At 45.4% G+C, this 25,367-nt stretch overlaps 1 protein-coding gene across 2 annotated transcripts in view; it reads right to left on the bottom strand.

The window, feature by feature from the left end:
• The window catches only part of SLC24A1 (solute carrier family 24 member 1), a 175,540-nt gene that overhangs the window by 45,818 nt on the left and 104,355 nt on the right, over positions 1-25,367 (bottom strand). The window lies entirely within an intron of this gene.

The following is a 25,367-nucleotide window of genomic DNA, read 5'->3' as shown; positions in this document are numbered from 1 at the left end:
AACCTAAAGCAGCAATGTCTGCCACATACAATATAGTCAATACATATATACCACACACCATCAACATAAGTCATTAACTGTGTTCTCAAATAAAAATTCAGCATATCAGAATGGAATCGGTACATGTTTTTCTAAAAAAAAAATCTTAAATGTCCCTCAAAACTTTACAGCAGCAGTATTTTAGGGTAACTGAATCTCATTAAAATGTAGAGCAATGCAAAATAAAGTATAAAATTAGTGATTACATTTTTTATATATCTGCAATGCATCAAAAATTCTCTATAAAGAACAAAACAAGAGGCTCTGTCATCAGATTACAACCTACATACAGTAATAAATAGATCTCTCAGAACTAATAACAATGTAGTATTTTCCTTGAAAATCCATGTTGAAATGTCTGTCTAATCTTTTATGAAACTTTACCTCCATCTACCCCCTACTAGCTTGATTGACAGTTCCTCAGTGTCCCTCCACCCTGCTGAGATCTCATACTACTATGTAGAAGCTGCAGCTAAGATTCAGGCTGGGAGGCAGCAGCTGAGTACACTTGTACTTATGAGTTAATCATCTTATTTTCTAAAGAATTTGCCCTCATTGCATTTGAAAAATAGGTCAGATTCTGTCTTGGTGATCTTGCCTTCCAGTGACAATTCTGGGTTTTTCCATAGCCGGTTCAAAGTACCGGAAGAGTGGCAACACATGACATATCAACTGCAGATGTCGTATGGCTAAGTACTACGGAATAAGGAAAGACCTCGTGAGCGACTGCATAAAATCTTTACCATGAAACTATGGATCATAATCCATATGCTTCAAATACAGTATGTTGTTTAACAATTGTTACCCCAGGCTGGACAGCATCATTCAAGAGCGAAGGTACATACAAAATAATCAGGACATGGATAATTTCAAGAGGGAGAAACCTACATGGAGGCCCAATTGTGAATATAGTCCCTGATGAAAAGGGCTACCTAAGCTGCAAAAAAAAAACAATATTCCATTGGAATGTGGAAGCTGACTGGGATGAACACTGGAAAGATGGACATTATCAAGAGGAAAATGGAAAAAAAAAATTGTAAACCTGAAAGTCAATGAACTGTATTTAGTACTCAAGCAATAACACATTAAGGAGAAAGGGAGTTGCTAATGTGGCCAACAAAAGGATCCAAGTCTGCACCAACGGCAGATATGTCAGAGCAGGACATTAAGGACCTATAGGCCCAGGCACTCCGCATGATTCCAAAGAAGGATATCATCTACATTGTGGGCAAGTTCAATGCCAAAGTTGAAGAAAGACAGGATGCAGGAGTGGTCGGCAGACATGGATTAGGAGAGAGGAAAGAAGCTGGTGAGCACTTTGTGCAGTTGTATCATGAGAATGAGCTAAGAATCACCAACACCTTCTAATCTTCACTCAGCCAAAGCAAAGCACGTGGATATCCTCATCCTCACCAGCAAAAAAGGAACAGATCAATTTTCTCTGCAAAAACATGGCCAGGAGCAGACTTAGTCTGATCATCAACACCTTGCAGCCAAAATCAGGGTCAGACTATGCAAGATGAAGCATGCAGACATGCAAAGGAAGTTTCATATCAATATGATCCATGCGAGTGGAAGTGCTCAGGCAGTAGAAAGGGGCTTAGACAAATTGTGGAAAAGATCAAAGCAACTATAACTGAAACTGCTGAATAGTATATTCCATAAAAGAAGCCAATACATGGTGGGAATTTATTAGCTGAATCACCCTCTAGATCCCTAGTAAAAAGAGAGAGGCCAAGTGAGAGCACATTGTACAATGTGAGGTAACCTAATATTGATGTCCAAAGAGAAGCCGGAAAGACAAGAACAACTTTCTGAATACCCGATGAATGAACCTTTAAGAAGTCTATAATAAGGGCCAGAGAATTATTTTCCATGGTGAAACAGGTGAAGCCATTCTTAGCATGACAAATAACCATCAATGATCGTAATGGGAATTAAATCAGCGACCACCTAGACATCAAGTAGAGATGGAAAACTTACAAGAAATATATGACTTTGACAGCACTGACTATCATGAGGAGCAGGGAGACCAATAGGAATGAAAATCATATTTATTGGCAAGTAAAGTGGATTAAATGCCGAGGCAGCTTCCAAACAATAAAGCACCTGGCAGTGATGATATCGCTGTAGAGATGCTCAAACCAGTCTCAAAAGCAGCACTATGCTAGAAGATCCAGAGAATCTGCACAAGGACAAATGACGAGAAAAGATCATTCAACTGCTGAAGAAAAGCAACGCCAGGGACTGTGCCAAAGAGAACAATTGCCCTGATCTCCCACATCAGCAAGGTGGTTCGGAACATCATTCCAAAGTCCTTGGGCAAAATCCTTGATAGAGAACTTATTGATCACCAAGCTGGACTCCATAATGACAGAGGGAACAATAATCACAACACAATTCTTAGGTGGTTCATAGAAAAAGAAGAAAGAGTACCAAGAGTACCACTCTGTTATGAACAGGTGATTCAGAACCACAATGGACCTGGTGGTTACGAGCACAGAAAATGACCTGATAGTTGCTAATCACATAGGACGAGCTCTGAGACGTGGGAACTCTGCAGACCGCAATCCCTAATCCTATCATACCACACTAAAGGTAGCCGTGGAGCGCTCCTGACCAGACCTAGGCACCTCGGGCACAGCCTGAGAAACTAGCTAGCCCTGAAGATAGAAAAATAAGCCTACCTTGCCTCAGAGAAATTCCCCAAAGGAAAAGGCAGCCCCCCACATATAATGACTGTGAGTTAAGATGAAAATACAAACACAGAGATGAAATAGATTTTAGCAAAGTGAGGCCCGACTTACTGAATAGACCGAGGATAGGAAAGATAGCTTTGCGGTCAGCACAAAAACCTACAAACAACCACGCAGAGGGGGCAAAAAGACCCTCCGCACCGACTAACGGTACTGAGGCGCTCCCTCTGCGTCTCAGAGCTTCCAGCAAGCAAGAAAAACCAATATAGCAAGCTGGACAGAAAAAATAGCAAACAAAAGTAACACAAGCAGAACTTAGCTTATGCAGGGCAGACAGGCCACAAGAACGATCCAGGAGAAAGCAAGACCAACACTGGAACATAGACTGGAGGCCAGGAACAAAGAACTAGGTGGAGTTAAATAGAGCAGCACCTAACGACTTAACCTCGTCACCTGAGGAAGGAAACTCAGAAGCCGCAGCCCCACTCACATCCACCAGAGGAAGCCCATAGACAGAACCAGCCGAAGTACCACTCATGACCACAGGAGGGAGCTCGACCACAGAATTCACAACAGTACCCCCCCTTGAGGAGGGGTCACCAAACCCTCACCAGAGCCCCCAGGCCGACCAGGATGAGCCAAATGAAAGGCACGAACCAGATCGGCCGCATGAACATCAGAGGCAAAGACCCAGGAATTATCTTCCTGACCATAACCCTTCCACTTAACCAGGTACTGGAGTTTCCGTCTCGAAATACGAGAATCCAAAATCTTCTCCACTATATACTCCAACTCCCCCTCAACCAAAACCGGGGCAGGAGGATCAACGGATGGAACCACAGGAGCCACGTATCTCCGCAACAATGACCTATGGAATACGTTATGGATGGAAAAAGAAGCTGGAAGGGTCAAACGAAAAGACACAGGATTAAGAACCTCAGAAATCCTATACGGACCAATGAAACGAGGCTTAAACTTAGGAGAGGAAACTTTCATAGGAATATAACGAGATGACAACCAAACCAAATCCCCAACACGAAGTCGGGGACCCACACAGCGCCTGCGGTTAGCGAAACGTTGAGCCTTCTCCTGAGACAATGTCAAATTGTCCACCACATGAGTCCAAATCTGCTGCAACCTATTCACCACAGTATCCACACCAGGACAGTCAGAAGACTCAACCTGCCCTGAAGAGAAACGAGGATGGAAACCAGAATTGCAGAAAAACGGCGAAACCAAAGTAGCCGAGCTGGCCAGATTATTAAGGGCGAACTCAGCCAAAGGCAAAAAGGACACCCAATCATCCTGATCGGCAGAAACAAAACATCTCAGATATGTCTCCAAGGTCTGATTGGTTCGTTCAGTTTGGCCATTTGTCTGAGGATGGAAAGCCGAGGAAAAAGACAAATCAATGCCCATCCTAGCACAAAAGGCTCGCCAAAACCTCGAAACAAACTGGGAACCTCTGTCAGAAACGATGTTCTCCGGAATGCCATGCAAACTAACCACATGCTGGAAGAACAATGGCACCAAATCAGAGGAGGAAGGCAATTTAGACAAGGGTACCAAATGGACCATCTTAGAGAAGCGATCACAAACAACCCAAATGGCCGACATTTTTTGAGAGACTGGGAGATCCGAAATAAAATCCATAGAGATATGTGTCCATGGCCTCTTCGGGACTGGCAAGGGCAAAAGCAACCCACTGGCACGAGAACAGCAGGGCTTAGCCCGAGTACAAATCCCACAGGACTGCACAAACGAACGCACATCCCGTGACAGAGACGGCCACCAAAAGGATCTAGCCACCAAATCTCTAGTACCAAAGATTCCAGGATGACCAGCCAACACCGAACAATGAACCTCAGAGATAACTCTACTCGTCCATTTATCAGGGACAAACAGTTTCTCCGCTGGGCAACGGTCAGGTCTATTAGCCTGAAATTTTTGCAGCACCCGCCGCAAATCAGGGGAGATGGCAGACAAAATTACCCCCTCTTTGAGAATACCCGCCGGCTCAGACAAACCCGGAGAGTCGGGCACAAAACTCCTAGACAGGGCATCCGCCTTCACATTTTTAGAGCCCGGAAGGTACGAAACCACAAAGTCAAAACGGGAGAAAAACAGCGACCAACGAGCCTGTCTAGGATTCAACCGTTTGGCAGACTCGAGATAAGTCAAGTTCTTGTGATCAGTCAAGACCACCACGCGATGCTTAGCTCCTTCAAGCCAATGACGCCACTCCTCGAATGCCCACTTCATGGCCAGCAACTCTCGATTGCCAACATCATAATTACGCTCAGCAGGCGAAAACTTCCTGGAAAAGAAGGCGCATGGTTTCATCACCGAGCCATCAGAACTTCTTTGCGACAAAACAGCCCCTGCTCCAATCTCAGAAGCATCAACCTCGACCTGGAACGGGAGCGAAACATCTGGTTGGCACAACACAGGGGCAGAAGAAAAACGACGCTTCAACTCTTGAAAAGCTTCCACAGCAGCAGAAGACCAATTGACCACATCAGCACCCTTCTTGGTTAAATCAGTCAACGGTTTAGCAATACTAGAAAAATTATTGATGAAGCGACGATAAAAATTAGCAAAGCCCAGGAACTTTTGCAGACTCTTCAGAGATGTCGGCTGAGTCCAATCATAAATGGCCTGAACTTTAACAGGGTCCATCTCGATAGTACAAGGGGAAAAAATGAAACCCAAAAACGAAACCTTCTGAACACCAAAGAGACACTTTGACCCCTTCACAAACAAAGAATTCGCACGCAGGACCTGGAACACCATTCTGACCTGCTTCACGTGAGACTCCCAATCATCCGAGAAGACCAAAATATCATCCAAGTATACAATCAGGAATTTATCCAGGTACTCTCGGAAGATGTCATGCATAAAGGACTGAAACACCGATGGAGCATTAGAAAGCCCGAATGGCATAACCAGGTACTCAAAATGGCCCTCGGGCGTATTAAATGCTGTTTTCCATTCATCGCCCTGTTTAATACGCACAAGATTATACGCACCACGAAGATCTATCTTGGTGAACCAACTAGCCCCCTTAATCCGAGCAAACAAATCAGACAGCAGCGGCAAGGGGTACTGAAATTTGACCGTGATTTTATTTAGGAGGCGGTAATCAATACAAGGTCTCAGCGAACCATCCTTCTTGGCCACAAAAAAGAACCCTGCTCCCAATGGCGACGACGACGGGCGAATATGACCCTTCTCCAAGGATTCCTTTACGTAACTCCGCATAGCGGCGTGCTCAGGCACAGACAAATTAAACAGTCGACCTTTAGGAAACTTACTACCAGGAATCAAATCGATAGCACAATCACAATCCCTATGCGGAGGTAGGGCACTGGACTTGGGCTCATCAAATACATCCCAGTAATCCGACAAGAACTCTGGGACCTCAGAAGGGGTGGATGATGAAATAGACAGAAATGGAACATCACCATGTACCCCCTGACAACCCCAGCTGGACACAGACATTGATTTCCAATCCAATACTGGGTTATGGACTTGTAGCCATGGCAACCCCAACATGACCACATCATGCAGATTATGCAACACCAAAAAGCGAATATCCTCCTGATGCGCAGGAGCCATGCACATGGTCAGCTGGGTCCAGTACTGAGGCTTATTCTTGGCCAAAGGCGTAGCATCAATTCCTCTCAATGGAATAGGATACTGCAAGGGCTCCAAGAAAAACCCACAGCGCCTAGCATACTCCAAGTCCATCAAATTCAGGGCAGCGCCTGAATCCACAAATGCCATGACAGAATAGGATGACAAAGAGCAGATCAAAGTAACGGACAAAAGAAATTTCGACTGTACCGTACCAATGGTGGCAGACGTAGCGAACCACTTAGTGCGCTTAGGACAATCGGAGATAGCATGAGTGGAATCACCACAGTAAAAACACAGCCCATTCTGACGTCTGTGTTCTTGCCGTTCAGCTCTGGTCAAAGTCCTATCGCACTGCATAGGCTCAGGTTTATGCTCAGGTAATACCGCCAAATGGTGCACAGTTTTACGCTCACGCAAGCGTCGATCGATCTGAATGGCCAAAAACATAGACTCATTCAGACCAGCAGGCATAGGAAATCCCACCATGACATCCTTGAGGGCTTCAGAGAGACCCTTTCTGAAAATTGCTGCCAGAGCACATTCATTCCATTGAGTGAGCACAGACCACTTCCTAAATTTCTGACAATATATCTCTACCTCATCCTGACCCTGACACAGAGCCAGCAAGATTTTCTCTGCCTGATCCACTGAATTAGGTTCATCATAAAGCAACCCGAGCGCCAGAAAAAACGCATCAATATCACATAATGCAGGATCTCCTGGCGCAAGGGAAAATGCCCAGTCTTGAGGGTCGCCACGTAATAAAGAAATAATGATCTTAACTTGTTGAACTGGGTCACCAGAGGAGCGGGGTTTCAAAGCCAGAAATAGTTTACAATTATGTTTGAAATTCAGAAACTTAGCTCTATCTCCAGAAAATAACTCAGGAATAGGAATTTTAGGTTCTAACATAGGATTCCGAACCACTAAATCTTGAATGTTCTGTACACTTATAGCGAGATTATCCATCAAAGAGGTCAGACCTTGAATGTCCATGTGTACACCTGTGTTCTGAACCACTCTGATGTAAAGGGGAAAAGAAAGACAAAACACAGTGCAAAGAAGAAAAAAATGGTCTCAGAACTTCTCTTTTCCCTCTATTGAGAAGCATTAGTACTTTGGGCCTCCAGTACTGTTATGAACAGGTGATTCAGAACCACAATGGACATGGTGGTTACGAGCACAGAAAATGACCTGATAGTTGCTAATCACATAGGACGAGCTCTGAGACGTGGGAACTCTGCAGACCGCAATCCCTAATCCTATCATACCACACTAAAGGTAGCCGTGGAGCGCTGCTGACCAGACCTAGGCACCTCGGGCACAGCCTGAGAAACTAGCTAGCCCTGAAGATAGAAAAATAAGCCTACCTTGCCTCAGAGAAATTCCCCAAAGGAAAAGGCAGCCCCCCACATATAATGACTGTGAGTTAAGATGAAAATACAAACACAGAGATGAAATAGATTTTAGCAAAGTGAGGCCCGACTTACTGAATAGACCGAGGATAGGAAAGATAGCTTTGCGGTCAGCACAAAAACCTACAAACAACCACGCAGAGGGGGCAAAAAGACCCTCCGCACCGACTAACGGTACGGAGGCGCTCCCTCTGCGTCTCAGAGCTTCCAGCAAGCAAGAAAAACCAATATAGCAAGCTGGACAGAAAAAATAGCAAACAAAAGTAACACAAGCAGAACTTAGCTTATGCAGGGCAGACAGGCCACAAGAACGATCCAGGAGAAAGCAAGACCAACACTGGAACATAGACTGGAGGCCAGGAACAAAGAACTAGGTGGAGTTAAATAGAGCAGCACCTAACGACTTAACCTCGTCACCTGAGGAAGGAAACTCAGAAGCCGCAGCCCAACTCACATCCACCAGAGGAAGCCCATAGACAGAACCAGCCGAAGTACCACTCATGACCACAGGAGGGAGCTCGACCACAGAATTCACAACACCACTCTACCTGTGCTTTATTGATGATACCAAAGCTTTTGACTGTTGAGCAAGATAAGCTTCGGGAAGCACTGAGTGAAATAGGGGGGCTGGTGTACCTGATTAGGTTTCTATAACCATCAAGAAGATGCAGTGTGAACCAGATATTGAGATACAGACTGGTTGTGTGATAAGAAAAGGGACGAGACAACAATGTATATTTGGTCCTTTTCTTTTCAATCTCTATTCAGAAGGATTCACGAGGAAGTTGGGAATATATGATTTGAGTGTTGCAATGAACATAGGGGAAAGAACCATCAGCAACCTGAGATATACAGATGATACAACCCTGCTGGCAGAGAGTGAGAAGGACCTGAAGACGCTGATTCTGAAGCAGAAAGAAGAAAGCGAGAAGATGGGACTTTGCATGAATATCAAGGAGACCAAAAACATGACTACCATCAATAAGGAACTCCATATAATGATTTACAATGAAGACATAGAAGTGGTCGATAACCCAATTTTCTTGGGTCCCTCATTAATCACAGTGCTAGTTCTGCAGCAGAGATTGAGTGTTGATTAGCACTGAGGCAAAAAGCCATGGTGAACATGGACCAAATATGGAAGTCTCATTAACTTTTGAACGAAGGCACACTGCAATTGTGTTCCCAATTCTGATATATGGCTGTAAAACGTGGAGACTCAAAAAAGCAGACAAGAAAAATTGATGCTGTTAAACTGTGGTGGGAAAACTTCTATGAATCTCATGGGAAGCTATAATCACCAACAAAGATTGTTGGAAGGCACCAAACAGAAATTGACCTATTTTGGACATGTAACATAGTAACATAGTAACATAGTTAGTAAGGCCGAAAAAAGACATTTGTCCATCCAGTTCAGCCTATATTCCATCATAATAAATCCCCAGATCTACGTCCTTCTACAGAACCTAATAATTGTATGATACAATATTGTTCTGCTCCAGGAAGACATCCAGGCCTCTCTTGAACCCCTCGACTGAGTTCGCCATCACCACCTCCTCAGGCAAGCAATTCCAGATTCTCACTGCCCTAACAGTAAAGAATCCTCTTCTATGTTGGTGGAAAAACCTTCTCTCCTCCAGACGCAAAGAATGCCCCCTTGTGCCCGTCACCTTCCTTGGTATAAACAGATCCTCAGCGAGATATTTGTATTGTCCCCTTATATACTTATACATGGTTATTAGATCGCCCCTCAGTCGTCTTTTTTCTAGACTAAATAATCCTAATTTCGCTAATCTATCTGGGTATTGTAGTTCTCCCATCCCCTTTATTAATTTTGTTGCCCTCCTTTGTACTCTCTCTAGTTCCATTATATCCTTCCTGAGCACCGGTGCCCAAAACTGGACACAGTACTCCATGTGCGGTCTAACTAGGGATTTGTACAGAGGCAGTATAATGCTCTCATCATGTGTATCCAGACCTCTTTTAATGCACCCCATGATCCTGTTTGCCTTGGCAGCTGCTGCCTGGCACTGGCTGCTCCAGGTAAGTTTATCATTAACTAGGATCCCCAAGTCCTTCTCCCTGTCAGATTTACCCAGTGGTTTCCCATTCAGTGTGTAATGGTGATATTGATTTCTTCTTCCCATGTGTATAACCTTACATTTATCATTGTTAAACCTCATCTGCCACCTTTCAGCCCAAGTTACCAACTTATCCAGATCCATCTGTAGCAGAATACTATCTTCTCTTGTATTAACTGCTTTACATAGTTTTGTATCATCTGCAAATATCGATATTTTACTGTGTAAACCTTCTACCAGATCATTAATGAATATGTTGAAGAGAAGAGGTCCCAATACCGACCCCTGCGGTACCCCACTGGTCACAGCGACCCAGTTAGAGACTATACCATTTATAACCACCCTCTGCTTTCTATCACTAAGCCAGTTACTAACCCATTTACACACATTTTCCCCCAGACCAAGCATTCTCATTTTGTGTACCAACCTCTTGTGCGGCACTGTATCAAACGCTTTGGAAAAATCGAGATATACCACGTCCAATGACTCACCGTGGTCCAGCCTATAGCTTACCTCTTCATAAAAACTGATTAGATTGGTTTGACAGGAGCGATTTCTCATAAACCCATGCTGATATGGAGTTAAACAGTTATTCTCATAGAGATAATCCAGAATAACATCCCTCAGAACATGTGATTAGGGCAACTTCATTAGAAAATGATATACTATTTGGAATAGTAAATTGGAAAAAGAAACAGGATCCCGTCCCGTTGGCTGGACACCATCAAGAATAACATGGAAATGAAAATCAGGCAATGGAAAGAAGCCATGGAAAACAGTCAAGAATGGTGAGAACTGATCTTCGGAGTATCAGCGTATCCAAGGGTTGGACATAACTGGATAGAATAGAGTTTCATCAGGTCTAAGAGATCTTTAATAATGTATGTAATTTTTATCGTGAAATTTAGTAACAGATCCACCTAGTTTAATCCACCCAAAATTTCTCCATTAATTAGGGAGAATAGAGTGCTACAAGGTGTATTTTTGCCTGTAGGACCCAGTTATGTCACAGACAGGTCTTAAATCAATAAGCACCATGGAATGCCTATCTTTCCCTCTGGTGGCAACTGTAGGAGAATTTGATATATGCTGCTTAATTCCTCCACACATTCCAGAACATGTTGTGCAAAACGGCAAGGAAAGATATGACATGTTCTCTCCAAGAATACAAAGGTTAAAGTAGATATGGTGATGTGGTGAAGGGAGGGAAGGCCACAAGGACAGATGCTCTGGATGCAAAATTTCAAAAGAAACGAGAAGTAATGCCATTAGCACTGAATATCTGAAGCAGTGGACATGCCTGATTCTCCAGGTGACCACCACTTTGAATATCATGCCAGTACATTTAGATCCAGTGGTAGAGCAGGGAGCCATAGGTCCACCACTCTCCACCCTGTAGGGCAGAGGCTGGGTGGGTTTGTGGCCTCCAACTTGTCAGTACCCCAGCAAGTGGTAGGCAACACTGCGTTGCTCCATGGATGCTAGCCCGCTCTATGTGCAGAAGTAACGAGGTGTTGATCTCTTGGATTAGGTGAATTCAGACTTTATTTTTTTGTGGGGGTGTCACAAAGGTGGCATTATTACTTTGGGAGAGATCACTTATGGAGCATTATTACTTTTTATGGGTGTATTCAGGGGGCATTAATAATGGAATAGGGGGGGCACAATTTTTGCCTTGTTCTAGGTGCTACCAACCTCACATTATGCCACTGAGTAGGTATGGAGGGCAGTTATGGTGGCAACATGTGGGTTGACCACAAAGCTTACTGACAATGTCACAATTCTGTTTTGCCATGAGTATGATAAGTCTCATTAGATTTTACAGCAAAAATTGCCTCAAAATCAGTTATTTTTATTCAATATATTGCATGCTTGCTCATTCTTTATACTGTTGCTATGATATAACAAACTATTTTTTTAGGCAGATGCCTGTATTATTTTTTCAGCCACTACATACAGTACAGACCTACAGTTTGGACACACCTTCTCATTTAAAGATTTTTCTGTATTTTCATGACTGTGAAAATTGTAAATTCACACTGAAGGCATCAAAACTATGAATTAACACATGTGGAATTATATACTACACAAAAAAGTGAAACAACTGAAATTATGTCTTATATTCTAGGTTCTTCAAAGTAGCCAACTTTTGCTTTGATGACGGCTTTGCACACTCTTGGCATTCTCTTGATGAGCTTCAAGAGGTAGTCACCGGGAATGGTCTTTCAACAATCTTGAAGGAGTTCCCAGAGATGCTTAGCACTTGTTGGCCCTTTTGCCTTCACTCTGCGGTCCAGCTCACCCCAAACTATCTCGATTGGGTTCAGGTCTGGTGACTGTGGAGGTGTGTTTGGGGTCATTGTCCTGTTGAAAAATAAATGATGATCCAACTAAACGCAAACCGGATGGAATAGCATGCCGCTGCAAGATGCTGTGGTAGCCATGCTGGTTCAGTATGCCTTCAATTTTGAATAAATCCCCAACAGTGTCACCCGCAAAGCACCCCCACACCATCACGGTGGGAACCAGGCATGTAGAGTCCATCCGTTCACCTTTTCTGCATCGCACAAAGACACGGTGGTTGGAATCAAAGATCTCAAATATGGACTCATCAGACCAAATCACAGATTTCCACTGGTCTAATGTCCATTCCTTGTGTTCTTTAGCCCAAAAAAGTCTCTTCTGCTTGTTGCCTCTCCGTAGCAGTGGTTTCCAAGCAGCTATTTTACCATGAAGGCCTGCTGCACATAGTCTCCTCTTAACAGTTGTTGTAGAGCTGTGTCTGCTGCTAGAACTCTGTGTGACATTGACCTGGTCTCTAATCTAAGCTGAGCTGCTGTTAACCTGTGATTTCTGAGGCTGGTGACTTGGATAAACTTATCTTCAGAAGCAGAGGTGACTCTTGGTCTTCCTTTCCTAGGGCGGTCCTCATTTGAGCCAGTTTCTTTGTAGTGCTTCATGGTTTTTGCTACTGCACTTGGGGACACTTTCAAAGTTTGCCCAATTATTCAGACTGACTGACCTTCATTTCTTAAAGGAATGATGGCCACTTGTTTTTCTTAGCTGCTTCTTTCTTGCCATAATACAAATTCTAACAGTCTATTCAGTAGTACTATCAGCTGTGTATCCACCAGACTTCTGCACAACACAACTGATGGTCCCAACACCATTTATAAGGCAAGAAATCCCACTTATTAAACCTGACAGGGCACACCTGTAAAGTGAAAACCATTCCCGGTGACTACCTCTTGAAGCTCATCAAGAGAATGGCAAGAGTGTGCAAAGCAGTCATCAAAGCAAAAGGTGGCTACTTTGAAGAACCTAGAATATAAGACATAATTTAAGTTGTTTCACACTTTTTTGTTAAGTATATGATTCCACATGTGTTAATTCACAGTTTTGATGCCTTCAGTGTGAATGTACAATTTTCAGTCATGAAAATACAGAAAAATCTTTAAATGAGAAGGTGTGTCCAAACTTTTGGTCTGTACCTTGAGCCTAACAATGTGCAGCTGCAAATTCACAGAAATATTGTCTGTAAGAAGAATAGAAGCCACGTGGGTCTCGGGATTAAACAGATCAGGCTCAGGACAACTGGCTGCTCTCCAGGTTTGACGAGATTTTTGTTAATCTGGTCAGTAATACACCTGACATGAGCAGCACACAGTAGAGGTCGGTGAGTAGAACTTCAAGGTCGTAGGACCAGAGGTGCTTAGAGATTATAAAATACAGACACAGCAGGTTTTTATATGATCTTCAAATAAGGTGGAAGCAAACAAGTAAAAGTCATTACATTTACCAAGAATTGATTCTTCCTAAGGCCTCATTCAGACATTAGTTTTTCACAGATAGCACACATACCTATCAAAGTCTATGATGCTACTCACATGTCTGTGTTCTTTTGCAGACCGTGTATGCGCAAAACAATTACAAAGACGTGTCCGTTTTTGATTAGTTTGACAGAGAAAAATAACCCATACGATTCTATGGGTCTGTGATAATCACTGAGAGCACACGAATGGCATCAGTGTATAAGCCGTGTACTGTCCGTGATTAACATTGCAAGGAATAGGTGAAGCTTTGTCTTTTATTTCTTTATTTTCATCGCTGAAAATCCCTGATGAAATACTGATGGTAAAAGCTGACACTGACCAAACTCAGATCAAAAACCTTAACAAAACTCAGACTATTTTTTGGGGAGTGTGAAAAATGTCATCTAAATGAGGCAGGAATATGCATGTAAAATATCTCTCTCATCACATTTTTTTCAGCACAAACAGAAGAAGAAATGTGTAACACATTTTGTAGGGTTCCATATTAAAGAGAGATGCAAGTACAAGTGCTTCTCACAAAATTAGAATATCCTCAAGAAGTTAATTTAGTTCAGTTCTTCAATGCAAAAAGTGAAACTCATATATTATATAGAGTCATTACAAATATAGTGATCTATTTCAAGTGTTTATTTCTGTTAATATTGATGATTATGGCTTACAGCCAATGAAAACCCAAAAGTCATTATCTCAGTAAATCAGTAATATTCTCAGTTACCCCACCAACAACCACCTCAGCAGGTAAGGTACAGTGAGACGAGAAAATGCAGGAAATATATACACCCGGGTCGTCTCCCTCCATATGACCAGGGGGAAGCGGCTCTTTACATGGTGCAGGTACTTTCGCACACGCTGGGCAGACATTGATAAAATAACCGGTCTGCCCACAGTAAAAACATGCCCCCACTCCATGGCGAACCACAGGCAACCCATTCTGGGAACCAACTCCTCCCACCTGCATGGATTCATCCGCCTGCCCAGGTGTGTCCTCCTCCCTAGCAAGGATTACAGGGGGCACATTTGGTGTATGCCTCTCCCTCAAGCGTCTATCCACCCGGATGGCAAGGGACATGGCTGCCTCCAACGACCTGGGAGCGGCGTACTGCACCAGAGTATCTTGCAACCTAGGGGACAGACCTTGAACAAAATGGTTCCTAAGGGCAGGGTCATTCCACTGTGTCTGTGGCCCTCCTCCCAAACTCTAAACAGTACTCCTCAGCCGGCTGGCCCCCCTGCTTGATCTTACGGAGTCGGGATTCTGCCAGGGAGACGCCATCAGGATCACCATACACCGACCGTAGGGATGGTGATCCGGTCGGCAGGGAGAAGGCCCAGGATTGGGGATCACCTTTAAGAAGGGAAATGATGATTCCCACCCGTTGTTCCTCAGTCCCTGATGAATTAGGGCGGAGCCTGGGGTATAACTTGCAGGCTTCCTTAAAAAAAAAAAATGTATCTCTCCCTCCAGAGAACTTGTCAGGGAGAGATATCTTGGGTTCTGGTTCAGCCTGTACCTGAGCCGAGACTCAGAACCCCAACAATTGCTGCAGCTCCTGCACCACCTCACCACGCAGCACGTTACACTCCTTGGTGAGACTCACAAGGGAACACCGGGGACACAGTAACAAAGGTGGGCCCTGCGATAGGGAACGGGGAAATGGACACCTCCTGCACTCTCCTAAGGATGTGCCCTAATAGCCATCGGGGGGGAAACTGCATTAATCTCCAATGACCAAAAAGGAAAAAAGGTTTTAATGAGAGGAAAACCAGATCTGCCACAGATCCAAACATGGATTGTTACAGAACGTACATAGAGTGTAACCAGACAGCAACAGTTAATTTAAAAAAAAAGTACAAAAAATTTGCGTGGGCTCCCGCGTAATTTTAATAACCAGCAGAGGGAAAGCTGAGGGTTGTTGTTAATACTGTGGGAAGGAGCTAATAGCCATAAAGGTTTCCAGGTTAACCCTGCTGTTCTGTTGGTCAAAAATGACCGACTTTGAACTTCAATATTCTTTAAAATATTCAAGATGCGGCTCTGAAACCCGTGGCCGACCGACCCATCCTCATTTAAGTCAATCAACCACAAGTTTCAGAACCGCATCTTGAACACCCCAAAAAATACCAAAGTTCAAAATAGGTCTCCCCAGACCGAACAGAACAGCAGGGTTAATATCAGCTTGAAGCCGTTTGCTTATGTGGCACCCCTAGGGGTATTTGCCACAAAAATAGTTACTGACACTAAACACAAATATTAAGATAGCAAAACTGCACTACCACCTCCGGCCAGAAGGGGGAGCTCCAGAAACTCCCCTTAATCCATTCTGGTCTGAGAGAAGAAATGGCAGTTGGGCTAAGGAGCTGAAAGTGAGAGGTCATACAGTTGAATCTCTAACAGCCCTGTGACTGTTACCAGGCCTAAATCACCGGCCTGAGGAGAAGAGGGATAGAGAAAAAGGACATTGTGAGAACCGGGTAGCATTAATCACTACCCAGAACAGGCGCAAAGACGGATACCGGATCCGTGGCTGTATTCATTATATATAATACAGCAACCGGAAAAACGTGAGGTGATATCAGCTTCACTAGGGTCGGATGCAGCAACAGACACAGAGTTCAGCGGTACTCCCAGAGGGGGTAAACCGATAAAAGGACTCGGGTTGCCCGTCGAACCAGGACCCGGAGGGGACAGATTGGGCCGGCAGCCAGTTCACATACAGCAGCAGGGCCACACAGAAATTGCGCACAATAAGAGGCGAAGACCCCGGCAGGGTCAAAGTAACTCAGAGTTCCCATACAGACTCCGGTGACAGGACTGGTTGTAAATCCTTTTATGTTAAAGTAAACTGGTTAAACGTTTCAGTGCCTCAGTCTTTCATTTGGACAATAGCCATCTATCCAGGATCGAGATCGTCACCGCTGGGAGAACCTGCTGCTGATCAAGTAAGTGCCTGTCCCCTCATGATACCCCTTACACTGTGCATTGCCTGAGGCCACAGCACCGGGTCAAGCCACCCGTGACATCCCCCTCAAGAGACAGACTCCATTGGTCCGGTGCTGGGTATCCCGGTCTCCCGGGCGTCACAATTGGCGTCACGAACAGGATCTAGCCAGCCCGTATACCGGGTATTGTGTGCCGTGATTGGAGCCCAAAACTGTGAAAACTGGGATGAAAAATCTTGAAAATCGACTTTATTAAAGAAAAATCCATTCCCCATTGAAAACTATTGAAAGTGACTTTTCCCCATTGGTTATAATGGAGTAAAGATGGCCGCCATCCCCTGAGGTAATCACTTCATAACCGTTAGGCACGAGACTGTTAATTGAGCTACGCCATCACCTGAGCCCCAGTCTAACTGAAAAACTTCAGAATCCGCCATTACAGAGCGCGGTGGGTGGGAGCAGCAGGGGACGTGTCATTGTGGGCGGCACCAAGCTGAGCGCTCTGACATCAGAGCAAGGGGAAAATCGATCCTGCTGCACAGCGGAACGAATCTACACTATCCCGACGGAAGCGGAGGACCGGAAGGGTCCGGATTAACTAAGGGGGCACAGTATGTCGCAGCACGGAGACGCCGCAGCACTCGGGAACGCTAATGCAGCTGAAAGACAGAGTGTCAATAGAGAGTCCGGCAGCGCAGCGGTGCAAGGAGTGGCGCCCATCATGCCGGTGCTGATGCCATATACCCCGGGTGGCCCATGGCTTCCAATGTATGAAGGTGAGCCTAATACCCTTGACGATTTCAGAGAAAAGATGCTGGCCCATTTTGACATGTTCCCTGTGGGTGAAGTTCAGCGTGTTAGTCTCCTGATGATGCAGTTAAGTGGCCATGCTAAGCGAGAAGTCACAGCATGGGCAGCTGATCTAAAAGGCACTGTTGAACGCATATTTGCTGGATTAAAAGCTACATTTGAAACCACGGCCAGCAGCAAAGCTAAAATACGATTCTTTAGTTGCAAACAAAAAGCTAATGAGGGCGTGAGAGACTTTGCCTTAAACCTGCAGGAAGCCCTTAAATCACTTACACTGGCTGAACCCATTTTTAACACCGGAGCGGATAAACTGCTAAGAGATCAATTTATTGAGGGACTCTACACCCCTTCTCACCGGGGGCATGTGAGCATGCTTGTTTTTAAGAACCCTGAATTGACATTTGCCCAATTAAAGGAGAGCGCTATACGTCTCCAGCTGGCAGAGGCACCTCGGGATCAGGATCCTGCGCAACCCATGGCAGAGGCACCTCAACAACAGGGAGTGCCAGTGACATCAGCTATGTCTGGGGCCATTGCTAAGCCCCTGGGGCCCAGTACTAATGAGGCTCTTCAACAAAAGCTTGACTCTTTAGCTGATGTTGTTGCTTCAATGGCTAAAACCATGCAGGAGATGAGAGGACACAAGATGGAGTTGGCAAACTGTAGAGAGGATGTTCCATGGATGAGACCCCGGAGATACCCGACATGGAGAGGACGACCCCGCGACCGCTACCAACCGGATGGACAGCCCATTTGCCGCCGTTGCCAGCAGCCGGGCCACTTTGCACGAGATTGTGATTTAAACGGGAATCCCCTGGGAATGCGGGCCGCTTCACAGGAATGAACTTTCAAGGCCCAACACCCTGGCACGACAGGTACATCGGAGGACGACCCATTATCCCTATCGTGCTGGACGGAATTCCCCTCAACGCTTTGCTGGACACAGGTTCCCAGATTTCATCTATACCGTATATCCTTTATAAGAGGTACTGGGCTGATGCAGATATTGATAAAGGGCCCTCTGATGTTGAACTAGATATATGGGCCAGTAATGGTAAGTTGGTACCGAAACTAGGATTCAGGGAGATGACCATAAAGATTGGTAAAGTAGAACTGAAGAAACAGGGTATAATTGTTGTTGATGTTGACCGGCGGAACTGTGAACCAACTGTATTGATAGGAATGAATGTGTTAGAGAACTGCTTTTCCGAAGTCATTTCTGTCTTACAGCAAATTGCTGAAACTGCCCAATCCTGCCAGCAGAGAGTTCTCCGGAGGGAAATAAAAGTATTGATGTTAAGGCAACAGGTAGAAGTTGCAGGTGGAGAAATCGGCAGTGTGAGGGTAAGTGATCCAACGTCTATTGTAATCCCACCAAAAACAGAAATGCTGGTATGGTGTAGAGCAGCCATTGGTACTAAGGGACGAGATTATCAAGCCTTAATAGAACCAGTGTACACCAACAGCAGGCCCACTATACTCACAGCACGAGGGATAGTCGAGGTACACCGGGGACGAGTGCCGGTACGACTTTTGAACTGTGGAGAGGAAGAGGTCACTTTGCCAAGGTATGCTACAATGGCAAAGCTATATACTGTTGACAACAATGCCATCACAACCATTGAGCCCTTAGAACCAACCTGTCAGGTGGAAGGCAATGGCTCAGATGGAGAAATGGAGGATTGGTGCCAACAGCTACACGTGGGCATAAATTCAACACCTACCCATCAAAAACAAGGGGTGTATAGGCTAGTGACGGAATATGAACAAGTCTTCAGTAAACACCCATTGGACTTCGGACGGATAGAAGGGGTAGAACACACAATCCCCACAGGTGACCATCCCCCAATAAAAGAAAGATATAGACCCATACCGCCCGCTCACTATCAATGTGCAAAAGATATGCTGAGGGAAATGAAACAGGCCGGGGTAATAAGAGACAGCTGTAGCCCCTGGGCGGCCCCTCTAGTGATTGTCAAAAAAAAGGACGGAACCATGAGAATGTGCGTAGACTACCGGAAGATTAATAACATCACCCATAAAGACGCCTACCCCTTGCCTAGGATAGAAGAGTCCTTAACTGCTTTGAAATCTGCTAATTATTTTTCCACCTTAGACTTAACAAGCGGGTATTGGCAAGTCCCTGTGGCTGAGAGAGATAAGGAAAAGACGGCATTCACCACACCAATGGGTCTATGTGAATTTAATCGCATGCCGTTCGGACTCTGCAACGCATCCGGTACCTTCCAGCGGTTGATGGAATGCTGCCTCGGACACAAGAACTTCGAGACCGTCCTCCTGTACCTAGATGATGTGATCGTCTACTCAAAGACTTACGAACAACACTTAATAGACCTGGCAGAAGTGTTCGAAGCCTTATCCAGGTATGGCATGAAAGTCAAGCCATCCAAATGTCACCTTCTCAAGCCAAAGGTACAGTACCTGGGACACATCGTGAGTTCGGAGGGAGTAGCACCAGATCCCGAGAAAATAAGCGCCATAAGGGATTGGCCAAGACCTACCAGCGCAAAAGAAGTGAGACAATTCCTGGGATTGGTGGGTTACTATCGCAGATTTATAAAAGGATTTACCAAGTTGGCAGCACCCTTGCAAGACACCTTGGTAGGGCAGACGAAGAAACTTTCAAACCGAAACCCTCCTTTTCAGTGGAACGACGAAAGGGAAGACTCCTTTGAACAACTAAAGAAGGCACTAACCGGAGAAGAGGTTCTGGCATACCCAGATTACCATAAACCTTTCATCCTCTACACCGATGCCAGTAATGTGGGACTAGGAGCGGTGCTGTCACAAAAGCAAGAAGGTCGGGAGAAAGTCATCGCCTTTGCAAGTAGAAAGCTCCGGCCTACTGAAAGAAATTCAGAAAATTACAGCTCCTTCAAATTGGAACTACTGGCAGTAGTTTGGGCTGTGACGGAGCGTTTCAAACACTATCTGGCCGCTGCAGAATTTATTGTCTATACTGACAACAATCCGTTGACCCACCTGGACACAGCCAAATTAGGTGCGTTAGAACAGCGATGGATAGCCCGGTTATCTAATTACAACTTCATAATCAAGTATCGAGCAGGTCGCAAGAATGGAAATGCCGATGCCCTATCCCGGATGCCACACTTGAGAGATGTAGAAGAGGAAACGGGGGAGCTTGAAGAAATTGAACTACCAGCCTTCCATCGTCCCAAGGCAAAACATCATCAGTCAAGTACCTATCAGAAACAACAAGAGGTGAATTTTAATCCGTTAGCACACCATAGATGGGCTGACACCCAAGACAGCAATCCGGCTGTGAAGTTGGTGAAGGAACTGTTGACTGAGCAAAGTGCATATCCCTATGAGGATGCCCCAGAAGAGACGCATCAACTCTGGAAAGAGAGAGGCAAAATGTTCCTGTATCAAGGGAAGCTCTGTAGAAGATACACCAATCCGAAAACACATGAATTGGTTTGGCAGATTATTGTGCCTAAACAAGATGTGAAGATGGTCCTCGAAGCTTACCATAATGGTGCTGGTCACTTCGGTTGGAAAAAGTTAGAAGTACTTCTAAGAGAAAGATTTTATTGGGTCGGGATGAGAAAATCAATCGAACAGTGGTGCAGAAATTGTGGCCCGTGTAACCTCAGAAGAAACGATCAAAAGAACCAAAGAGCACCACTGCAGCCCATAATCACCAAACAACCACTTGAACTTGTAGCCATGGACCACGTGAAGTTGACACCAAGCCGGTCCGGCTATGTCTATGCCTTGACCATCGTGGACCATTATTCACGTTTCTTGGTAGTAGTACCCGTAAAAGATCTGACAGCAAAAACAGCAGCCAAAGCATTCCAAACGTACTTTTGTAGACCCCATGGATATCCGGAACAGGTTCTCACCGACCAAGGTACAGCCTTTGAATCAGAGATCTTCAGAGAATTCTGTAATATGTATGGTTGCAAAAAGATCCGGACGACGGCCTATCATCCACAAACAAACGGCTTATGCGAGAAGATGAACCATATTGTAATAGACCTACTAAAGACTTTACCTGAGACAGAAAGGAATCAATGGCCAGAGAAATTGCCTGACTTGGTGGATCTGTATAATCATGTCCCGGTGAGCTCCACCAACTGCACCCCAGCTTACCTTATGCGTGCAAGACCCGGCCAATTACCAATCGATCTAGAAATGGGAATTCTGAAACCAGACGCAGAAGTTCAAGACTCCAATTGGGATATCATACGGCAAAAGCAGTATCGCCAAGTGCAAGAGAGTGTGGAAAGAAGCCTTCAGCAAACTAGAGAAAGACAAGAGCGAACTTTCAACCAGAATGCTCTAGCGACCCCATTAAGACCGGGTGACCAAGTGCTCAAGAGAAATCGTCGAACCAATAAACTGGACAATCAGTGGGAAGCCGTACCCTACACAGTTTTACCAACAAGAGTGGATAATCCTAAAATGTGTCTCATTAGCAAAAACGGAGGCTTAACATCTGTACTAGTGTCACGAGACAATCTTAAATTATGTCCGGAAGCATTGAAAGAGCCAGACGTTGTCCAGCCAGAACCAGAAGTTATTCAACCCATACAGGTTCAACCAGTAAAGGAAAAAGAAGAGGAAGTGTATCACACCTGTATAGGAGACTTTCCCAAAACCCTACTAACATACCATGGTGCAGTAGTGGTTCCCATGGTGGCCTTTTACCCAACACCGAACCCAATACCAGAAGTCCCAAGACAGGAAGAGGCTGACCCCGTACTACAGGAGGTTCCAGGCCAGGAAGAACAGATTCCTGGTCAGAGTAATCCCATTCACGGTGGACTTGCCAACTCCATAGTCGTGGAATTATCTTTAGCAGAGCGGGCAGATACTACATCCGCAGTAGACAGTAGTACACCACATGAAGAGACACCGCTATTACGTAGATCACAGCGTAGTACCCAGGGTCAATTACCGGCCAGGTATGCAGATTACCAACTATAAAGCTCATAATGTGAATTGTATATATGTTATGCCGTATATAGTTAAACAGAAAATGTAGTATAGTCATTGCTATCAGTCTGCAACGTTTAAGCCCAGTGCCTACAGAGACTTGTCTGTATGAACTTATTGCATATTCTTGAACTTTTTATCAGCCCGGAGGCACTAAATCAAAGCTCCGGAAAGACTGCTTTTTGAACTTTGCTTTTTGCTCTTTTTGAACTTTCTTTAGACTTTCTATTGAGTACCTTCAAGGGTAGAACTGTATTAATGGACGCTATTTGAAGTGACTTTTTACAGAACTCTATTTTTGTTTCCTTGAGTGGTTTTTGTAACTTTTCATTTTTAAGACTCTGTACATAATAATTGTTATTTCAAAATGTTATCGTCCCACAGTCCCGGAGTACTGTTCTTAACTAAGGGGGAATGTGGCACCCCTAGGGGTATTTGCCACAAAAATAGTTACTGACACTAAACACAAATATTAAGATAGCAAAACTGCACTACCACCTCCGGCCAGAAGGGGGAGCTCCAGAAACTCCCCTTAATCCATTCTGGTCTGAGAGAAGAAATGGCAGTTGGGCTAAGGAGCTGAAAGTGAGAGGTCATACAGTTGAATCTCTAACAGCCCTGTGACTGTTACCAGGCCTAAATCACCGGCCTGAGGAGAAGAGGGATAGAGAAAAAGGACATTGTGAGAACCGGGTAGCATTAATCACTACCCAGAACAGGCGCAAAGACGGATACCGGATCCGTGGCTGTATTCATTATATATAATACAGCAACCGGAAAAACGTGAGGTGATATCAGCTTCACTAGGGTCGGATGCAGCAACAGACACAGAGTTCAGCGGTACTCCCAGAGGGGGTAAACCGATAAAAGGACTCGGGTTGCCCGTCGAACCAGGACCCGGAGGGGACAGATTGGGCCGGCAGCCAGTTCACATACAGCAGCAGGGCCACACAGAAATTGCGCACAATAAGAGGCGAAGACCCCGGCAGGGTCAAAGTAACTCAGAGTTCCCATACAGACTCCGGTGACAGGACTGGTTGTAAATCCTTTTATGTTAAAGTAAACTGGTTAAACGTTTCAGTGCCTCAGTCTTTCATTTGGACAATAGCCATCTATCCAGGATCGAGATCGTCACCGCTGGGAGAACCTGCTGCTGATCAAGTAAGTGCCTGTCCCCTCATGATACCCCTTACACTGTGCATTGCCTGAGGCCACAGCACCGGGTCAAGCCACCCGTGACATCCCCCTCAAGAGACAGACTCCATTGGTCCGGTGCTGGGTATCCCGGTCTCCCGGGCGTCACACTTAGATTTACTGGCTAGTTTACAGGGGACCCAGAAAAAAATTGACACCGGGTTCCCCTATAAAATCTAACCGGCAAAGGCTAGGCAGACTAGCTGCAGGTTGATATTAATAGCCTAGGAAGGGGCAATGGATACGCCCAGTGAGAGCCATTCAGGGATTTTATTGGCTCTCACTCGGGTGTTGGCTCCCATCGTTCACAGCAGGGAGCCGGCTCTTTGACTCGGATCATTCACGAACGACACATCACTAGTTTGAGCCCTCCCCCCAGCATCAGTTGGAAACTGAAGGATGACTGAGAGTTGCATCTTGAAGTGCTGATAGTAAGAGACTGCGGTGACAGGAACACAGGAGAGTTAAGAAGAAGAATCACATTGGGGAGACGACTATGGTTGGATACAGAGTTAGAATCCACCCAAAGCATCCGCTGTGACGTGAATGGCTTTCTGCTAGCCTGTCAGGCACAAACTGTAAATGACCAGGATCCACTCCATGGTCTCCCAGCTAAACGGCTGTTCGGACGATTAGACAGTCACTTCTGTATTCAGTTAATGGTCAGTAAGTCCTGAGCTCAGGCCCCACCACAGGAATCCCGGGGGAAGAGGGGGGGGGGGGGATTGAGCATGCAGGCAGACTTTAGATAGAGTTTGGCCAAACCTAATTTCTCATTTTGAGACATTGTTTGCTAAAGGGGCTGTGTGAACCATGGCTAGATAATCCCCTCAGTGGGTGAGCTTGTATATAGATAGCAGGACAGAACTGTAATGTTAGAGAATTGTTAAGTTTGTAAGGGTACCGTCACACTATACGATTTACCTACGATCACGACCAGCGATATGACCTGGCCGTGATCGTAGGTAAATCGTAGTGTGGTCGCTGGGGAGCTGTCACACAGACAGCTCTCCAGCGACCAACGATGCCGAGGTCCCTGGGTAACCAGGGTAAACATCGGGTTACTAAGCGCAGGACCGCGCTTAGTAACCCGATGTTTACCCTGGTTACCAGAGTAAAAACAAACAAACAGCACATACTTACATTCCGGTGTCCGTCAGGTCCCTTGCCGTCTGCTTCCCGCACTCACTGACTGCCGGCCGTAAAGTGAAAGTGAAAGCACAGCACAGCGGTGACGTCACCGCTGTGCTCTGCTTTCACTTTACGGCCGGCAGTCACTGAGTGCGGGAAGCAGACGGCAAGGGACCTGACGGACACCAGAATGTAAGTATGTGCTGTTTGTTTTTTTTTAGTTTTACGCTTGTAACCAGGGTAAACATCGGGTTACTAAGCGCGGCCCTGCGCTTAGTAACCCGATGTTTACCCTGGTTACAAGCGAACGCATCGCTAGATCGCATCACTAGATCGGTGTCACACACACCGATCTAGCGATGACAGCGGGAGATCCAGCGACGAAAGAAAGTTCTAAACGATCTGCTACGACGTACGATTCTCAGCAGGATCCCTGATCGCTGCTGCGTGTCAGACATCGTTACGATATCGCTGGAACGTCACGAATCGTACCGTCGTAGCGATCGAAATGGCAGTGTGTGACGGTACCCTAACTCTCTGCTCTGCACCACCGCCTCTAGCACTCATCTAATTACACCCTTGCTCTTAAGGTGCCATCACACT

The sequence above is a fragment of the Ranitomeya imitator genome, chromosome 4 (assembly GCF_032444005.1).
Source record: "Ranitomeya imitator isolate aRanImi1 chromosome 4, aRanImi1.pri, whole genome shotgun sequence".
Lineage (NCBI taxonomy): Eukaryota > Metazoa > Chordata > Amphibia > Anura > Dendrobatidae > Ranitomeya > Ranitomeya imitator.
The sequence above is the reverse complement of the archived record's forward strand: the minus strand, read 5'-3'. Positions and strand labels throughout refer to the sequence as shown.